Source organism: Salvia hispanica, chromosome 2 (assembly GCF_029641045.1).
Source record: "Salvia hispanica isolate PSC_SH4W2 chromosome 2, Shi_PSC_v1, whole genome shotgun sequence".
Taxonomy (NCBI): Eukaryota; Viridiplantae; Streptophyta; class Magnoliopsida; order Lamiales; family Lamiaceae; genus Salvia; species Salvia hispanica.
This window is the reverse complement of record NC_142693.1, coordinates 37158634-37169802: the sequence shown is the minus strand read 5'-3', so window position 1 is coordinate 37169802 and position 11169 is coordinate 37158634. Positions and strand designations below refer to the sequence as shown.

General features: G+C 39.7%; 1 pseudogene; it reads left to right on the top strand.

Moving 5' to 3' along the window:
• Positions 1–3836: 3836 nt before the first annotated feature.
• LOC148932331 (uncharacterized) lies at positions 3837–5034 on the top strand (annotated as a pseudogene).
• Positions 5035–11169: the final 6135 nt, after the last annotated feature.

Here is an 11169-nt window from a genome sequence, read left to right as displayed (position 1 = left end):
TGAATCAACAATTTATTTACTTATCACCCGCAGCCGTTAGACTTTACAATTTATTTACTTGTTAGAGCACCAGCAGCCGTTAGACTGTAAATTCATAATTAATTCATACTTTAGTCATTATTAAAAATTCCAATGTTAAATCATGATCGAACTTTATTTAATTTTATTTTGGTTGTTACACTAAAGCAATCTATCAATGATTATTTTTAATAATGTTGATTTATAGATATATTGCATGATGAAGTGATCCAATAATTTCAAATTGTTTTATATCAAAAAACAGGAATAGATCACTTGACCATTTAATTAAGGATGTATGACTCTCATGCAATTCGATCACACTTTGTATTCAATAAATATTTTAATTACAATATCTTCAGTGTGACTATCTTCATTCGAACCACATCTTAACCTTTTGGTTTAATTATTAATTTTATTATTTTATAATTAATACTCCCTCCGTTCCATAGTAATAGAGTCATTTTGTCATTTTAGTACGTTCCATAGTAATAGAGTCATTTCCCTTTTTAGTAAAAGTCAACACATTTTTCAACACCTACTTTATTCTCTCTTACTTATTCTCTCTTCATCTCTTAACTCCTCTCAACCTTTTTCATTTTCCACTTTACTCTCTCTTTACCTAACTCACCTAACACAATTTTTCTTAATTTTCGTGCCAAAAAGAAACGTCTCTATTACTATGAAACAGAAGAAATAGTATATTTGTAAATCGATATCAGGTAGTATCTTGTTGGAGTTACTTATACAGTCGTTCCCTATTTATGGAAGTCTGAATTTGCACAAGATCTCATATCCTACTACATTCATAGCTAATTATGAATTTCATTAAGATTTGAGCTATATTCCTTAAAAGTAACTAGTCCGGACCCTAGATTTGCGTAGGAAAAATACTAACTACGGATTCTCACAACGTAAAAAATAATGTACATAATAAAAATCCACAATTAGAGCATTTCAATGCAAATAGGCCAGTCATAGGTCAGCCACTCTCTCTCCCTGCCACGTCAGCAGCACCAAAAATCCACCAGCCACATCAGATTTAGGCCAGTCATAGGCTAGTCATAGGCCAACCGCAATAAAAATAATTCAAAATATACTACATTTACGGAATTAAAATTACGATTAAATTACCGAATTAAATTTACGAGACATATACGGGAAAATTCATTAATTTTATTTAAATAAAAAAAAGTACATTAACTAAAAATAAAAAATTTACATAATAAAAAAAATCCGGGCTTCCACACACGAGCCACCGCCCCATTCTACTCCTCACTAATTTATTAAAAAAATACATTAAAAAATGTTAGTATGCCTTGAATCTGTTATAGTTTTTCAAATATTAAAAAAAAGAATTAAAAAAAAATTCAAAAAATAGCGTTGGCCGATTGGCACGCCACAATGGCGGCCAGCGTCACGCCATCGGCTAGCCCACGCCGAAATTTTGGCCGATTTCCCGTTGGCCTACTCCAATGGTTCGATTAGCCGACCGGCTAGCGACGTGAATCGGCTAGCCGGCATTGGTGATGCTCTTAGTCTGAAGACATTTTGTGACAGAGAGAACTTTGTTGATGATTTAAGTGGAGTGATTTGAGAGAAGATTCGTGTGAGTTTTTGTTTTGTGTAGGTGTAGTGGTCGTTGGTTTTATTTATTGGTAGATGAAAAGTAATTATCTAATATTATAATTTGATGAAAATCTATGAGTTTTTAAAAAGACTATAATTACATTTTTAAATATCATTGTATAAAGAATATACCTAATATTGCAGTGCATATAATTTTTATTTCATTTGCACTTGGTTTGTTAAATATTATATTAAGATTATACGGAGTATTGAACTGCATCTCATATTTTCAATAGGTATCATTTAGATTTTTTTTTTACGAAAAATCAAACATAATTATAGGGATACACAAAGATATAATCATATAAGTATTTAAATTTGTATTCAATATTGTTTACATGTGTTCTTCGTTGACAATTAAGTAATTAATTACAATTCGTATTCAAAAAAGAATATTAGTCGATTATGTTTGAATGGAGGGAGTACTTGATCAATTTGGTCATATGGATTTTAACGTGACTAGATTACAAAATATGTCCAAATATTTTGTTTGTAGAGCATTATCGTAAATATAGTTCTACTTTTGTAGATGTAATAATAAATTGTTGCTACCTTGGTAGTAGTTATTTAGAGATAAATATATTCTTTACGTGTTTAATTTATTAATTGTTCTTTCAAGAGTTTTATGTATACTTTTTTATATGGAATGTAGATAAGTAGAAAAATATTTACGTATATATTTAAGAGAATAAGAACAGGGGTGTCCTATATATAATTACATATTTTATCATGATATATCAAAGTAATATTAATGGTTAATTTCTTATATTCAATATGTTGTATTTCGTATATTAATAGTAATTTTTTTATATTGTAAAGTTTTAAATTGATTTTGAATCATTTATTTTTATCACAAAAAGTAATAGTAGATAGTACTCATAATATTAAGTATATAGCCTTAAAATACTGTTAAATAATTTTCTTTATTCACACGTCGCATGGATTATAGGATTTGGTACAAATTTTGTCAGCTGTACAACGCGCTGGGGATATACTCCCTCCGTCCCAGAGAAGTTGGCACACTTTCCTTTTTAGTTTGTCCCACAAAAGACGTCACATTTCCCTTTTTGGAAAAAGTTCTCTCTCACATGAATATAAAAATTATATTTTCTCTCTCCATTTAACACACAAAACAAAACCTCCTAAAATCCCGTGCCATTTTCAAAGTATGCCAACTTCTCTGGGACGGAGGGAGTACTAATTAAGGACTATAAATAACATACCATCAATTCAAACACTACAAATAAAAACGAAAAATCAAGAAAAGCATTTCTACAAAATGATTATATGCTTATCTAAATGAAAGGTAAGCTTCAATTTAAACACACCATAAGTGTAAGCATATTGGATAGATTTAATACTTAGATAAGTGAGTTGTTTTAAGCCGGTTCTCGGCCTAGCTTCAAGTGGTCTTGGCTCGGACCTGTCCAGGATTTAAAAAATAGTCCAATTGAAGCCCGATTAAACTACTATGTCTAGGACAAGCCAGTTCTATTTCAGTAATGGGCTGGGCCTGGTCCAAGTTGCGCCGGGTCAGCCAGGCTCACTTGACCTCTCCACTACTAATACACAAAATATGAGTAAAGCAATAAACTCTAAAACCAAACATGATGGCCCAAAACCAATAGCATTATGAAATTCGGCCGAGTTAGTGAAATTAGAGCGGCAACCCAAGTTCTTAAACCATCCACTCCCAAATCCAAATAAGGCCCATCTCTAGCAGCCCCTAGGTGATCTCTCTCGCTCGCTCTTTCCTAATAATCTTAGGGCCCGTTTTGTAGTGGTGTTGGGATTTCGTGTGGGTGGTTATACAAATGGATTATGGAAGTGGATTAGGCATAGATAATATCCAATCACGTCTCACGTTTTGTTGCATTAACTGAATTGTACACTAATCCAGTCAGCCGATTTGTAACCAATGTTTTAACTATGAGGTTCAACTTTTATTACAATTTTGTCCTCAATAATTAGGTGGATCACCCCATTTTACCCCTTCCAGAAACCCCACGCAAAATTCTCAAATTGTTTCACCGCCATTTTATCCCGCCATTCTCCAAATTGTTTTGCGCTCAATGGAATTTGGAAAGGCAGGTCGCGGTTCGAATATATATCTGTGATGAGAAGTGTGTTTCGATCAGTTCCACTGAGCTTTGTCTGATATATTCCACTGACTAACTGAAGGTGAAGCCATGAGTGCAGCAGGGCGCAACGATTTCCGACGTGGTGCAATTGGTGGCTTCAAAGGTCCGACTCACTACAACGAGTTAAACATTGTGTATTTCGATGGCGTTTTTTGTTAATTTGATTGTACATTGACATTTACGTTTTGCCAATTTCCCATGACAGGAGGGGGGCGTTCAGCGCGTGATCAGAGCAAGGGCGAAGGGTCGAGAAGGTCTTGGACTGATAGGGAAGAGATGTACCTCATAGCCACGCTGAAGGAACTGGTGGCGACCGGATGGAAGGCGGACAATGGCTTCCGATCCGGGTACCTCTCCAAGTTGGAGGAAACCATGCGTCGAGAGTTCCCAACTCTAATTTGAGGGTGAGCCCGCATATAAGGTCCAAGCTGCATACTTGGAACAAGCTGTACTATGCTCTGGCGGCGATATTGGACAAGAGTGGTGTCGGGTTCAACCTCCACGGTGACTACAAACTTGATTGCGATGACAATGTGTGGGAAGAAATTACGAAGGTAGATAACAAATTTTTGAGGTTGTGGCTTTGTATTTAGTTGCATCCTTCATACATTGGCTTCCTTTTTGAATGCATTTTTTGTTGGAGCAGGCTAATCCCGATGCTAGAGTTCTTCGGTTCAAGTCATGGCCCTATTATGAGGACTGGAAGTTGGTCTTTGGTAAAGACCGGGCAACTGGACAGGGCGCCTTCGACACTGATCAGGCAAATGCAAGCTACACATCCCACCAACGTTCTGCGGACCTTGGCCTGCTCAGTCCAGACATGCTCATCCCGGATGCATACGTCGATGGAGTTGATGCGACTGCCCCCGCCTCACTTTCAGACCAGACTGACAGTGTCTTCAGCAATGCCGTTGAAAGCCAGGGCACTGCGAGGGTTGCTAAGAAACGCAAAAGGGGAGCTTCACTTGATGGTTTTGCAGATGTAATGGCCAAACTGCACGAGGGTACCAACGCCCGCCTAGACCACCTAGCAACTAGAATTGGCTACGAATTTGACGTGACTAAGGCACGCAAGGAGCTATTCCAAATGATGAGTCTTATTCAGGGGCTCACACTAGCACAAGTGTTCATCGCGTCTGATGCGATCCTTGCGAAGGGTGAACGACTTGACTACTTTATGAGTCTGCCGGAGGGAGCGCGTGAAGCGTATGTGTGGCATGCCCTTGAGCATTACACTGCTCAGTAATCAGGGGCAACTATTAGGCAGGTGTTGGTGTAGCAATATGGCTGGTGTGTGTGATGCTTGAATCTTATTTTGGTACTTAGTATCCTAGTATTTTGTGGTAGTGTGTATGATGCAGCTAATATAGACACATTATAGTGTCTTCTATTTTGTAATGTGAATATCTTATGGAATGCTACTAGTACTTTTGATCCACTCATTGCAAAAATTTGGGTACTCCATGACCAGCAATAAGAATAATACAATCACAATCACATTAGGTGGCAGCAAATGCATAACAACGAACGATGTGCACACAGGGTAAAATTAGCACATCATGTTTTAGTAGTTGTATGTAATGTGAAATCAGTTTGAAGCATGCAAGTCCACCGTTTCAGTTGTGCACACAAGGTAAAATTAGCACATCATGCAAAATAGATTAAATACTGGTTTGTCATTTCCTAGTTACTTAAGGCCATTTCATACTTCACAAAGATGGAGCTGAATACCTCATGGTTTGATTATAACGTAGAAGTGGACCTCCTCCGTGTCGACGAGGTAGAATTGGCAGCGCATGCCTTTTGTTAGTTTATTGCCTCGTTTGAAGTCTGCCCAACCATGCTTCACTTGGATTGTCCCTTTTCGCTTTGCTAAGCGAACTTCCCAGGTTCCACCGGCCATCGTGAAATACACATCATCTTTCAGAGCCGACATTCGAATGAACCGCTTCCAGATTCCTAGTGGAATTTCCTTCACATGTACAATGGAAAAGACTTTGTTATACTAAGTGCCGAACATGACCACAATTGTATATGGTGAAATGGTACCAATGTGCGCATATGTGCTTCACTCAAAACAACTTCAAATGAAGGGTGGCCATTGCGGGCTATTGATAAGGCTAATTTCATGCATCGGTATGCGCAAAAAAATGTTATAATTTGCTGGGTCTAACACGTTTCCTAAGCCAGGTGTGTGAAGAAAAACGCTAGATCAAGGAAGTAAGGAAGGAGATGGTCTAGCGAGAGAAAGGAGTGAAAATGAGCAGAATTTACAAAGAAAAGTGGCGTGACAGAGGAGTCTACAGCTGAGGGCAACAAAGTCATTATCAATACCTCGCTGGGCCCACCTAAAACGCCTATATATAGAGAAGAGCATGCAACGCAGAGGATATAGTTTTTCACTCTTCTTAGCTCATACAATTTTTACACACACTTGGGAATGGTTCTGCGGTAATCGTGATAGGGGGGGTATTTTCTAAGATTTCTTGTTTGGCAACACCGTCCTAGTGAGGGCGAAGATACAATTGCTTTTAATTTCAGCTGTTTTTGCTAGTTTCCACCGTCGAACTTCACTTTTGGGAGTCGACTTTGATGTTGATGATGTTTAACTGCTTTTACGTTCATGGATCTGCGTTTATCTGTTTAATTTCAAGTTATTTTGCTTAGATCTCTCTGCTGTTAGCGTAATTCTTAAATTGCTATGTCGATCTCTGTTTATTTCGCTACTGAGGTGTTTGATGTGGAATTTGGTGACAGATCTGTGGTTGATTGAGTGTTCGGAGCTTAAATTTGTAAAATCTGACGTGATGGAGAATTTCTTCTGTTTGGAGTTCGTGTCGGACGCTTGGATCCGGAGTGGATTTAGCGTCTGAAGTCGATTTGGCGTGTGGAAAGATAGTAGTTGATAGATTTGCTTATTTCCTCTTGGTTTCTATTTTACTTCGTCTAGGGTATGCAGATCTGTTAAGTTCTTCATTTATTATGCATAGATTAGGTTTCAAGTTAGTAGCTCTGTTTTTTATTTGCTTATGTGTTTTTCTTAAGAAGTTTTATGCAGATTTGGTTGTGGAAGACGATGTCACTGTCAGTTAGTACGAGAGTTAGTTATTCTGCCACTTTCCAGTCGTACTCTGCTTTTTAGATGTGGTCCCACCGTAGAATTATCTCCTAGGTCTAGCTGTTAGGTTAAGTTTCTTTCTAAGATTCCCAAGTCAAGTTAATTTTAATTTTCCTCAACCCAAGAAAATGCGTGGCAGCAGCCAACACCAAAAATACTTCCAAATCCTTGATTATGAGTCTTACGCATCCTTCTCTGTGGGATCGATCCCTACTTCCCTATACTAGGTTTAGTAAAGCGGTTGAGGGTTTTTGAAGCGGGAAAGTACTTGTGTGTCCGACGACCGGGATTCCGCACGACCTACGAGTTCCTAGACCAAGTGATCTAGTGGACTTGCTGGATCTAGGGAACCTGCTATTTCCTTGTTTGAATATTGCAACACACACTACACTTGTACCATTCTCGTAGCTTCAGCTGTCTCATGGGGAAGGTTTTGTTCATCCTCATCAGTATCAGTGTCTGATTCACCTCCGGATGTCTCGTAATCGTTGTGTCTAGATCAGGTTGTGCGTCCCGCTCAGGCAAGGGCCATAAACCCGCTATGCAATAATACACCCACAGGAAATGAATTAGCAATGTTCAATAGATCAATAAGTTCAGAGACCTTTTTCATATGAAATGGAAATTGTATTTCCTTACCATTGTAATCATGAAGGGGGAGGGGGGGCAGCCGGTCATTGAGTCGCATCTCACGACTTGGAACAGACCTTCTTCGACGTGGGTGAAGAAGAGGACATCGACGTTCTCGATGCGGTTCTGATCAACGAATGCGCTCCATCCAGCTCGAAAGTAGCATCCGTTTGCTACAATGAGCAACCTTACGGGCCACCTCCGGCCATGAGACATCACGAGGTAGCAGTGAGTTGGCAAATGACGCCCATGTCTAGTAACCCATTCGGGAGGAATGGGCTACAAAAAAATTAAATCGCATCACATGAAGGTAAAGTCAAAAATCTATTGACTGTGAGACTCCGGCTAGAAGATCTACATACCAGCCTTTCGCGATTCAGTATCCTATGGTAGATCTTAACGAACGGGCGGTCGTGGCGAAGCAGACCGCCGGTGCCAGTGCTAATATAGCCAAAGCAGTTATGGTTTGATGCCATTCCAACACAAATACAGTGTGTAAAAAATTCATTTCATTTCAAATTGACAACTCAAGATGAACAAATAAAGACAAGATTTTCAAGCCCCTTACCCTTCTGAAACGAATTGCCGATTGGTAGCCATGGATGATGAAACAAATCCACCTAAAAGCTTGATACGTTAAACTTCTCCATTTCCTTGTTAAAGCTGAGTGCATTCATGTGATTTATCCTATGTTATAGACTCACCCGTTTGCCGCCGCGTACTACCATCAAGATGAACCGAAGTTCAGTCGCCTAGCCGTCATCTGTGGCCCTGCAGATGTGAAGATCGAAGCATCAGAAGAATTGAAGGAAGTGATCCATAAAGAAATTGTGATTCTGTCTGACACCACCGACACCCGCCGCAATGTGATCAACATTTCAGACAGTGACTCCCCATTCTCAGAGGAGGTAAACTCGCCTGCAAATCTTGTATGTGAAAAGGTTAGGCGCAAGTTATTCGATGGCGAAGAAGAACAAGCATCCGATCATGAGTCATCGAACAAGCCACCAACTTATTTCAATGTGCCAGGTCCGAATGGAAAAGTGATCAGGAAGATGTTGCTCACTCGTAAGCTGCCTGTTCACGTCTATATTCCCAGTCCAAACTCATCTCCTGGAGGATCGTCACAAGCTTCGAATAACCCACTCCCACTTGTTTCTGGAGATGTCTTCTCTGATATTAAGTATTGGGGAGGAGTATTTAGTAGTATTAGCTAAGTGCCAATGGCATAACATATGCAAACCGATCTTTTGCTCTCTTTTGTTTGGGTAATTGTTTCACTAGCCCCATCTAGGTACGTATGGAAATCAGTTTGTTTAGATGAAAGTAGATCTTCAATTATCTAAGTAGTAATTTTGTTTAAAGTAAACAATCTTAGTGTGCTTATGAAGTGGTGCATGTATTATCGTGTACCTTGTGAAGGCTATCATGGAAGTTGAAACAAAATGAAGGTGAAATACTTCCATTAGATAAGTTCTAGTAAGCAGATAAGTTCAAATCAGACAACATCCATTAGTTTTACATTAACATACTAAACACATGATAAATAAAAGTTGTCCTTGAGGATCTTCGTTCTCCTTGAGATGGACTCCTCTCATATGCCTTGATTCACATACTATACAAAAAATCAAACAAATTGGTAAGTAAATAACAAATGCACGCATAATATGAATCATATATTGTTTACATACCGCATCCCACATAGACTCGGCCAACTCGTGCCGCATCGCGGACCAAGCGTTTAAGGGCTCGACGGAGTCTATGTACTCTCCTGGAAAGTTCACGTTCTGGTCTTCGACATCAGGTTCGGCGCCTTCGGCGTCCACATCGAGTTGGTGTTCAACGGGATCTACTGGCATTGCTGATCTCGCATAGTTATGGAGAAGGAAACATGCTAATATGAGCTGCGTTTGAATTGTGACAGGGTAGTACGAAGCACTCCTCAATATCCCCCACCGCATCTTCAAAACTGCGAATGCACGTTCTATGATATTCCGTGCGCGAGTGTGTCTCATATTAAACATTTCACGTGGATTCTGTGGGGCCTCCATGCCAATGCCCCATTCTTGGAGATGATACCGAACACTTTTGTAGGGAGTAAGGAAGCCATCGCAATTTGCATAACCGTTATCGCAAAGATAGTACCTTCCTTCGAAACAGAACATACAACAATTTCAGTTGACATTTGAAAGCATGAAAGAGAATGGTAATACGAAATGGAATAATGGAGTACATGCGCCCATGTACTCAGGGTTATCAAGACCTTTAGGAATTCGAAAGCCATTCACACGATTGACAGCGTCTCGAAGAACACGGGCGTCTCCCGCAGACCCCTCCCATCCGGCTAGAACATAGACGAATCTCATATTACGATCGCATGCCGCCGGGGTGTTTGTGCAAATTTGCCCCTTTCGAGAGCGGTAGCGAGGCTTGTCAACATTTGACACTTGTACATTGATGTAAGTTCCGTCAATGGCTCCAAGACACCCCTGCAAGGGAAGGACATGTCATTTTACTATTGAATAACGCTGAAACGTTCAAAACACAATACCTTGAACCACCTCCACCGGTTATCATCACAATCGTCATCAACAGCTTCTGGAACACCAAAAATCTATGGTGCAATTTCATTATAGCTCGCAACACAGCATGCACATACTTCGATACGGCGTAGCCTGACCTCCAGTAGTCAAACTTCACAACTCGCACCTTCTTGTGGTGGACTAAGATCCCCAAAAAGATGGCAACTTGCTCCTCTACGGTAACGTAGCGACCATCGACTACATCACCTGTTTGACGAAGCATGATACATAGCCTCCCGAAGGCATTTCTATCCATCCGCAAATTTTCCACACAAGACACATCACTCACACCGAAAAGTCGATTTAGGTGTCGAACATGTTGGGGAATTCTTCGAGCGTGAGAGTACCGTGCTCGTCTACCAGTTCGCCAGGTAGATCGGCTTCCTCTCAAGCTTCGAAGGTAGCCGAGTATAATACAGAGGGCATCGAATTGATGGTTCCAAACAATATCAGTCATCATCTGAATCACGACCTCATTTGTTGTCTTGTTGCTGGCCATTATGTCACTTACACACTGTATAACAAAACGCACAAACCTACAAGGCATTCTAGTTAAAAATGGTTCCACACAATTGTCAAAATGCATAATTTTTGACGATCACGATTAGGCTTTGATAATGGAGGTTGAGTGTGCTATATACAAACAAGTATTGAACTTTGGCCTAGTAAATCAGATAAAGTTGGTGGAAAATCCTATCAACAAACCAATTCCAGACCAAGTAGAGCCCTAATTGCGTATACAAGCACAATACCCAAAATTGAGAGCCCTAAATTGCATTTACAACCACATTAGCCCAAATTGATATAGAATAAAATTGGTATAAGTACCTTCGCTAATAGTGGAGAGCAGGGCTGTTGTTCTGCGATATCGTTCTCCGATTTAGCCCTTTCAGGTTGCCGAAATCTCATATGCCGATTTTACTCAGAATTTCAAATGTGTGGGCGTATTTTTGAATGAGGAGGGTAATAGAGGAAATAGTGATGAGCATTTCGTTGCAAATTCCGATGTGGGTTTCGAAACCCTGAAAATTGTCATGGACAAGAAACCAAT